The following is a 9956-nucleotide window of genomic DNA, read 5'->3' as shown; positions in this document are numbered from 1 at the left end:
TAGTAAATTAGTCGATAATGTAAGAACTATTAATGGTTGATTGACGCCTTGTTTATCAATTTAGGCAGAGAGGAATGTACTTCGGTGCTCGAGCTTAAGCATGATGTTTTTATTTGTTTTTATTAATGATAGATTAAAGTTTTGATTTTGTTGATTGAAGTTGTTTTTGTCTATAAAATAATAGATTGTTGATTAATATACTAGGTTACAACTCGTGGAAAACACGGACAGAAGATTTGTAAAATTTTATTAAATTAATAAGATATAAATTTTATTTAGACTTTAATTAAGACAACTTCACATTAACAACCATCAAAATAATCAGTGTTGTAAAAATCGGCCTAGGCGGCCGATTAATCGACGCCTAGGCGCTAGGCGGACTGCAACCAACTACGTTTATGTGTAATCGCTCAAGGTAATCAGGGTTGGTCAACGCCGGTCAAACTCGGAGCTAATCGAGTCTAATCGGTCTAGGCGGTTTAATTGGTCAACTTTGGTCAACGGATTTTCAAAAAAAAATAGGGGCAAAATTGTCAAAATTGAAAAGTTTTGCTAGGGTTCGTTCTCACTTCTCATTCAATCGTCCCCCTGTGAAAACATTTTCTGTGATTTCTCACTTTTTCTCTCGACTCAAAACCGAAATCAGAGAGCTTGAAGCTCACCCTCGTCCTCGCCATCACCTCTTGAAGCTGGAATCCGTGAAATCCGAGCGCACCCTTCCGTTTCTCCTCCACCTTCGTCGCTGTTAGAGCCTCATTTTTCTTCCGACAGCAACATCGGTCTTTATCATCTACACGGTTAGTTCTTCAAACTTCGACTTTACTGATTAACCTCTATTAATATCGTGAAGAACTGAAGGACTCGTCCTCAACTGATTTGTGAAGAACCGAAGGACTCGCCCTGACCATCATCGGAATCTGTGAACTTCACCCTCACCATCGCCGAAATCTGTGAACTCTACCGAATCTACACAGGTTAGTTGTCGTCGATTTAGTTAAATTATGTTGTTAATCAATTGATTTGTGCTGTCAAATTCCGACTTAGTCTATTGTCGTCGATTTAAGTTGTTAATTAACCGATTTGTGATGAACTGGTGATGAAGTATATAGTCGAACCTGTGCTTCACATTGAAGACGTAAGTCTGTTCACAAATCAACCGATTTTTTCTGTTGGAAGATTGAGTTTACCTGTTGCTTCACATAGACCACGAGATTTAGTTTACATAACAGTTATTATTACGAAAGGAATGAAAACCCATATTTGTTTTTCAACTTTGGGAATCAAATTGTATTTCTTGACTGAATCATTTGGTCTTCCTACAGAAGCTCAAGTAGTCAATCATCTCTTCCTGATTAAGATCAAGCAGGCCCTTCATAGTTCCAAACAGTTACAAATTCATGGAAATCAAGATTTAATTCTATTTCAATGAGGTTAGGATTTCCTAAAAATGACATAATTTTGGACAAAGTCACTAATTCCTTCATAGTTCGAAACTAATATCTTCAACTCGGCTAATCAATCAAAGATTTCAGTGGTTGTCTGCAAAAGTGAGTAGTTACATTTTCATTCATTCATATTGTAATATTTCCTTTTGTTCTCACTTTTGTAATGATTTTTTGTAGGTTGTCATGTACCCGTATCCAAATATGTCGTGTAGAGGGAGCAAATTACCATTTGGTCCTTAATAAACAGTAATGGTGGGAGGGGTGGAGATGGATTAAACACGTGGTTTAATATTTCACAACTTTATTTTTCTATCTGCTTGTGAAAAAAAACCTTCATATAGAAACATAGATTTGGTATGGATAGCATACATTATTAGTTATTACTAGATTGTTTGGAGGATTTGTGTTGAATTATTTGGTATACCATTATTATGGAGAGAGCTTGATATTGGGTTAATCACAAGAATGACCATAGTGCTCGATCTCATTCCTGATTGAAGAACAGTCTCATTCTAAACTGATTATGCTTATTTTGGATGATAAATGGTTGTGCTTGGTAAACTTATTAAGTTATTATTGAAATTTTATGCTTATTTACTTATATTCTTAGTATTAAAGTTAGATTTATAAAATTTGAATTATTTTTTTAATAATCAATGGTCCCCGATTAATCCACGTCTAACTGATTAATCCCTAGACCCCAGTCCACCGCCTAGCTAATGTCTAGCGTTTTCTGCAACCTTGAAAATAATATTAAAAAATCTAAAATGTTATCATAAAGGAAAACCAATTAGCAAGTAAAAACCAAAACAAAATAAAAAATTATAATAAACTAATATCATATTAGTGATACTAATTATCATATCAATTGATTTAACCGAAACCAACCATTAGGTGAGTAGTTTCACCACTATGCTTCTTTAATTTTGCCAAAAGATATAGAATTCACGTTATCAATTGATTCATATTCCAATAAATTTTTATCTTTCTCTTTCAATAATCTCTGTATACTATAATTTGATTAATTTCTAATTAATTACTTAAACTTTTAGTCCTTTCTAAGGAGATTGTTTATTGATTCATCTTCTTTATAAGACTGTTTCTAAAAAAAGAAAGTTATTTGTCAAGTTAAAAATTCATACCACTTCCTCCTAAATGAATAGTTCAAATGTAATCCATATGAAGTCACCAAATAGTATTTTAAAAGAAACCATCATAAATGTTTAAAATGGCAAACTAATAATTACAAAAAATAGATTAACTTGACAGATTTTAGAACATGTAAAATTGAAAGAAACTTTAAACAGATTTTAAAACTTGCATACAGAATCAACAAAAAAATCAAACTCAAAATCATACTACAAGCAAGGTTTTGAAAACCAGACCAAACCACCCGGTCAGATTTTTAAAACAGTAAGTATATTTTGATCTTGTATCATTTGCTTCACTTTTCGAAACTGAGAAAGTTATGTGTTCAAGACGGAGGAGCGCATCAAGAAAAGTTATAATGTGTAGAAAATTGGGAAAACGTCATCCTGCAAACAAAAAAACCTCTTGAAATATTAAACACCACAACTTATTAGAAGAGGCAATAGGCAACTCCAACCAAGTTGATTTATCAGTACCAATGAGAATATCCCGAAATAGCAATGGACTTTGTTCAACCCCAGTAAAATCCAGAATACAACTTACACTTCAATCTTAATATTTAAATTAGAGTCTTGTTTCAGTTGTTTTTATTACTGTATCAAACTTTCAAAATTTCTAATAAAGCCATTGTGATGAAGCCCTATGACATATAAAAAATCTTATCATTTTCATGCAATAAAGAAACAAATAGATATAAGGGTCTAATGTTGAAAATCATTTATCTTGAAAAGCTACCTTACCATTTACTATTGTTGCACCCCCATAACGCGTATTACCAATTTCTTGGACCTATGATGCATATCAAAACTACATGTCAGAATATTATGAGAGCCTTTTGTATCATTAAAAAGGTAAATTACCTTTGCAACTTTCTTTACATGACCAAATTTTATCTGAGAAACCAAATTAACGATTTTAGCTAGAATATTCAAGATCAATTAGGTTAATTCAATTGTATTGTAAGATATTTTATCAATCGAATAAGATCTGATTTCCCAAATATCTAACATCATAATGTAAACCAAAAAAATTAACGCTTGGTGCTAAATTTCCCAAAAACACAAGAATCAAACATCTAAAATCAATAATTCTCAAAATCATCTCAGAAAAACACATTAAATTCAAAACTTGTTGTATTTGATTTAACTTGGTGATTTGGAACTCAAACTATCAGGGCTAGATTTAATATTAGTAAAAGAGAGAAAAAGAACCTTGAGAGGTGAGCAATATGCGAGTTCTTTTACTCTTGGTTTTTGTTTCTGATGCCCATCCTCATTTCCATTCCATTCTACATTTTCTTTTTCCGTATATCCACAAGGTAAACATATCGTGAGTGGGGCAACTTTAACCTGATGGGCATGATGGGGAGGAGGCCATCATGAAACCTAGATTCAAGAATTGAGAGCATAGATTAGGGATTTCCGAGGTATTTCTTCATATGCGAGAGAGACAGACAGAAAGAAAGAGAATTGGATAAATTGAAGGATGTAAACACTAATTTGTAGAAGAAGGGAGTGCAAGATAAGGGGATGATATGTTGATAACCAGATTTTTCAAATTACTAATCTACTCTCCTCAAATCTCATAGGAAATTGTAGATAAAGCAAATTTAAAAAAAAAATCAAAAGATGTTTAAGGATCAGAATTGAGCAAGCCCGTATTTCATTCCCTTGAATCCCTCAATTCACGGCTCTAATCAATTTGTTGCAAATTAAACCAGATTGATTACGAATCTTTATGCAGATTATAAGGTTGACCAATTTGAAGTTGTAGAAGGGTAGTTTAGTAATTCCACTTGAAGGGAAATGAGCGGAAAAATAAACTTAGAGGAGGCTAAGCAAATGACACGTGGCATAAATGGTACTCTTTTATTAGATTAGGGGAAATGAGGTTTAACCTCATATAAATAGTTAAGATATCTAATTTAAGGGTATGCTTGGCACGGAACAGCTAACTGATAGGCTAACTTATTTTTTGAGCTTTTTATTGTCGTGTTTGGTAAGTCAAAAAGTAGCTTATAAGTTAGCTTTTTAAAATGCTATTTAGACTAGCTTTTTGAGAGTTTTTTTTAAAAAAATTCCATAAATACCCCCTAATTAATTATAAAAACACATTCTTTTAAAAGGTCATTTTATATATTTTAGCTAGTTTTACCAAAACATTATTTTTATCAGCTAGTTGTTCAACTATCAGCTAGCTTTTTTATTTAACAGCTAGCTTTTCAGCTAGTTCGTCAAACATAGCCTAAATCCTAAAGGGTTTGAGCCTAAACCACCAATCCATTAGAAAAGTATTATCACATATACGTCACATTAGTTTGTCTACCACCAAACTGTTAGTCATTGGAAATGGTTACCACTCCTTTGTATTTATCTTTTTATTTTTTTAATTTTTTTACATTAGAATAAATTAAAAAAATATATATTAAACAAAAATAAAACATAAATATTAATTAGAAACACATTATGTTAACTAAAACCACACAAATTTAAATCCTAAATTACTTAAAAACATAAAAATTTAAAACCTAAATTACTAAAAACAAATAAAAAACATAGAATAAACTATTTTTCGTCATTGTTGTACTCGTCGTCATCGGCCTCATTCTCCTCGTCGTCATCATTGTGTTGTTGGGATTGTGTTTGTCATATGTGCTCAGTCAAATTGTAGCGTAAATTATGATGTGTTTCACTACTTTGTATTTTCAATACTCTTGTGAAGTTTGTCGAGATGTTAACTTGTATTACTGCAAGTGGATGAAGTATGTCGGGCTGTCGACTTGTATTACTACAAGTAGATGAAGTATGTCGTCCGGACTATACATACAAATTGCCTTACCTTCTTCTTCTTTTATCATGCTATGTAAAATAACACAAGCTATCAATACATTCGTCAATTTTTCCACGACCCATGCTCGTATCGGATGTTTAATTAGGTGCCACTTTTGTTTGAGGACCTCAAACGCACGTTCCACATCATTCCTTGTGGATTCTTGTGCTAGCTTGAACAATTTTCGTTTTTTATCGGCCATATATGAGTATGACTTGACAAACGTAGCGTACTCTGGATATATCACATCATCAAGGTAATACCCATAATTATATTGATGTACATTCACATGGTATGTCATGTTTGGTGCTTTACCCTGCAAAATGCCATTAAATAGCGTAGAAGTTCCAAACACATTTATGCAACACCCAGAATCTAGAAGGTTAATTGTAGAATTATGCCAATTTCAAGTCGAACTCGGCAAGTTGGAGGAGCCAACTCGGCGAGTTGAAGATGAAGAATCATGAGGATTTAATGGGTCTACGCGACGAGTTGAGGAGACTCAACTTGGTGAGTAGAGATTGTTTTGGTCACAAGGTTAATGAGACAACTCGACGAGTTGGAGGAGCCAACTCAACGAGTTGGGCGCTGATTAAGAAGCCCTAATTTGGGGGTTTTGCACCCATTTTAAATACCTTAAGATCCAGGTGTTGGCCTCACTTCCAGCCTCCATAGCCCTTAACCCTAATCTTGAAACCCTAGAGCCTCCTTGAGTGTTGTGAGCTCATTGTGGGTGTGTTTTGGTGTGTTTAAGGCTCGTTGAAGGAAGACAAGCTTGGTGCAAGGTGGTGGTTCAAGTAGGAGATTTCAGATCTTGGTTCTCTACGCCATTTCCAGCATATTTCGGGTATAAAGCTCTAATCTTGCTTAGTGTTGGCTTAAATCTCTTTTTGGGTTTATTTGTATGCTTTTAGCCATGGATGGGTGGTTGTTGAGGAAGTAGAAGTCCCAAGTGTTTATCCTTTCCAGATATATGATCTTCATGAGCTCTTTTGGCATAAAGGTGCCAACTTTATGGTCCTAAGGGCTTCACGCATTCATTAAGTCTTCCTTTTGGTCTCTTTTAAGCTTTTGAGCTTCTTCTAATCATGAATAAGTGTAAAGCTGGAAACTTTACATGGCCATCTAGCCTCATATGGTCAGATCTGCATCTTGGAGTTATGTCCTTGTGGAATACGTGCTTAATGATTAAGTCATTACCCTTTTAAGTTTAGGGTTTGGGTTTTGAAACCATTTTGATGGTTCTTAGGGGTAAAGTTTGAAACTTTACCCTTCTTGAGGCCATTTCAGTTAAGATTTGGGTTAAGAAGCCCTTAGTTTCGAAAAGGTCGCCTTAATGAGTTAAGAGGTTGGATTTCTGGTGAACTCAGCGAGTTGAGGGGGGTTTTGCCCGATCTTTGCAATCTAATGAAGAAACTTGACGAGTTAAAGGACAACTCGACGAGTTGGGTCAACTTAGGCCGTTGACTTTGACTTTTGGCTTATACCTTTGATCAAGTTTGTTCCAAGGCATTTTTGAAGCAATCTGAATTGTAAAATATGGGCTTAGGATAAGTCTCGTATGGGATTGGGCCTAATTTGGAAAATTGGGCCATTAATAGGCTTTTATGAATTTTTGTGGTTTTGGATCTTGTTGGATTTGGGCTTGGGCCTTAGTTATGAATCTTTTTGGGCCAGGGGTAAAATGGTCATGTTACCCTAAGTATGGATTATGGATCATGGTTTGTAACCTAATTGCTAATTGGGTGATAATTTGGTATTGTTAGCTCGAGAAGTTGTCAGGGCAACAACTAAGGATTTCTCGTATTGAACTTCAACATTCGAGGTAAGTCTCCTCACTGTTGTATGGGTCGAAGGCACCAATGCCAGCCCATTTGGTTTATGTATTCTAAGAAGACCCGGGGTTAGCCCTTGGCATTATGTATGAAAGACCAGGAGGCGGCTCCTGGCACACGGTATGCAAGACCAGATTCTGAACTCTGGTAAGTAATTATTTAAGTAGTATAGTTTGTATGCTAGTTGTTATTGTGATGCTTGCATGGAAGACCAGAAGATGGCTCTTGGCACTTGTCTGTAAGACCCAAAGTTGTGGCCCCAGGCCTTGCAAGAAAGACCACGAAGTAGCTTGTGGCATAATGGCAAGACTATGGTTGGCACATAGCACTCTTATTGATTATAGTATATAAATAGTATGTATGGCTCACGGCTATGTATGACATGTATGGATCGTTGGATATGTATAATATATGGTATTTGGGAACTCACTAAGCTTTGTGCTTACAGTTTTTAGTTTATGTTTCAGGTACTCCAGATTTCAAATGAAAGAGATCGGGATGACCACAACGCAGACACCCGTGTTTTTCACAATATGTGATCTTTGGGATTGGACTCTGATAATTGTGTTAATTGAAATATTTTCAATGTTTAGAACAAAGTTACAATAGTGTTTTGATTATAATAGAAATTAAAATTTTACCTTGGATACGTCTGCGGCTATGCCGTATGCCAATTGTCTAAGAGTTATTGTGCATTTTTGTATTTTACTAAAACAACGTTTACCTCTATCATCCATCTTAATTGAAAAAAACTCATAATTGTTTGTCAAATCTCTAGCTACACATAAAAATAAATTTCTATTAATACGATAACGATCTTCAAATTTCGATAGGTCGTATAAACTATCAGGTGCAAAGTAATTACGTACTAAAAGTCCGTGTGTCGCGATACGATCCCGGATGATGAAAATTATACGCTTCTTCTCGACATTTGAAATTTCGCCTATTTGATGCACCGTGTTGAGTGTCGCGGACAACAATATGTGCAAAACTAACTCATCATCAGAGTCATCATCATCGGATGAAGAAGAAAATATTTAACCCACAAAACTATTCATATTGTTTGAAAGTGTGTTTGTTGTTGGATATATATATATATATATATATATATATATATATATATATATATATATATATATATATATAGAGATAGAGAGAGAGAGAGAGAGAGTCAAGATCAAATAAGAATGAAAATTTTGGTAGAAAGGTAAGAAGTTTTTTTCTACAAATTTTTTTAGCGAACAAACAAAATGAATCATTAAATGATTCAAAAGTTAGATGATTCACGAGAAAAATTTCCCAAAAAACATCTTTATGATTCATTTTTAAGTAAATTAAGAAAAATTACTTTTATGACAATTTTAGTGAATAACAACAAAATCATTGTATAAATGAATTATCGAAATGTTTTTTTGAGATTTTTTTTGTGAATCATGTTATTTTTTATTCAGCTAGTGTTTCATTTGTTTTGTTCGTCAAAAAATATATAAAAAAAAACTTCTTACATTCCTACCAAAAAAAAATTTCTTACCATACATATATATATATATATATATATATATATATATATATATATATATATATATATATAGAGAGAGAGAGAGAGAGAGAGAGAGAGAGGTTAATTTTTAAAAATTGAATAAAAAAATTCATTTGTAACAAGTCTAACAGTCACAAAAGTAATAAACGGTAAAAAAAGCATCGCCTGATTAATTCAAGTGTCTTCGTCCGTCTCCGCTACTACACCATAAGGCACCTACTCACACACTAGGGGCGGTGTTCACGCGTAGGTTGTCTTGCCACATTGGCCCTCACACATAAAAAAAACCTACCATACTGGAAAGCCTTAGGAAAGTTTAGTAGTCTTCACTCTTCATTCTTTTCTTCTGTAACACCCTACTTTTCATAACACTTTTAAATTAGATTATGTTTATATTTGGTTGTGAATTTGTGATATGACATATTACGTTGCAGAATTTGGTCCAAATATAATTTTTTTCCTCGAAAGATAGAACATATTTTGTGGGGGTTACAAACCAATATACAGTTATAGGAGAGGATAAACATAATTCTAGCTATTACAATACAAGTCAAATTACTAAGAAGTGCTTTTTGATATTTTTTAAGAAAATTTCAGAAATTTTATAGGTGTTCGAATTAAAAATGAGAGCACCGTGTACAAATGCATATCTTCACCTTAAGCTTCTCCTTTAGAGTCGGTTTTCACTATCCAAGAAATGAAAGATGCGATTTAAGCATATACAAGTAAAAGAAAACATTGGATCTAGACGGTTTCACTTTTAGCTTTATGAAAAGGTATTAAGAGATCACAAAAGGTGATATTATGGAGCTTGTGTGAGAATTTTATGTGTATGTTGAGATACCAAGGGAATGCAATTCTTTTTTATCACCATGATTCCTTAAGATTCTCGTGTGATGTTGTTGAAAGATTTATGTCTCACTCATTAGTCTAATTTTGTTCCATATACGGTCATTGCAAAGTTACTAGTTAGTAGACTTGCTCAAGTGGTGAACTATGTTGGGAGCATTAAGCAATTTGTGTTCATAAAGGGTCGTTAGATTCTTCACGTCCCCTAATGGTAAATAAATTAGTTGATTGGCAAAATAAGAGATGGTGTGTCAACGATATTTTGGAAAGATGTGCGGGTTGTTAATCTACTTAGAAAGAGAGAAATAT

General features: G+C 33.7%; 1 long non-coding RNA gene across 1 annotated transcript; it reads left to right on the top strand.

Moving 5' to 3' along the window:
- The first annotated feature begins 599 nt into the window (after positions 1 to 599).
- LOC145051479 (uncharacterized) lies at positions 600 to 1920 on the top strand. Its single transcript, XR_013683645.1, has 3 exons — positions 600 to 974; positions 1323 to 1547; positions 1623 to 1920. It is a non-coding gene; the product is annotated as an uncharacterized LOC145051479 (long non-coding RNA).
- Positions 1921 to 9956: the final 8036 nt, after the last annotated feature.

The sequence above is a fragment of the Lactuca serriola genome, chromosome 5, assembly GCF_051521515.1.
Source record: "Lactuca serriola cultivar US96UC23 chromosome 5, Lser_US96UC23_V15, whole genome shotgun sequence".
Classification (NCBI taxonomy): domain Eukaryota; kingdom Viridiplantae; phylum Streptophyta; class Magnoliopsida; order Asterales; family Asteraceae; genus Lactuca; species Lactuca serriola.
This window is presented reverse-complemented; position numbering and strand designations above follow the sequence as displayed.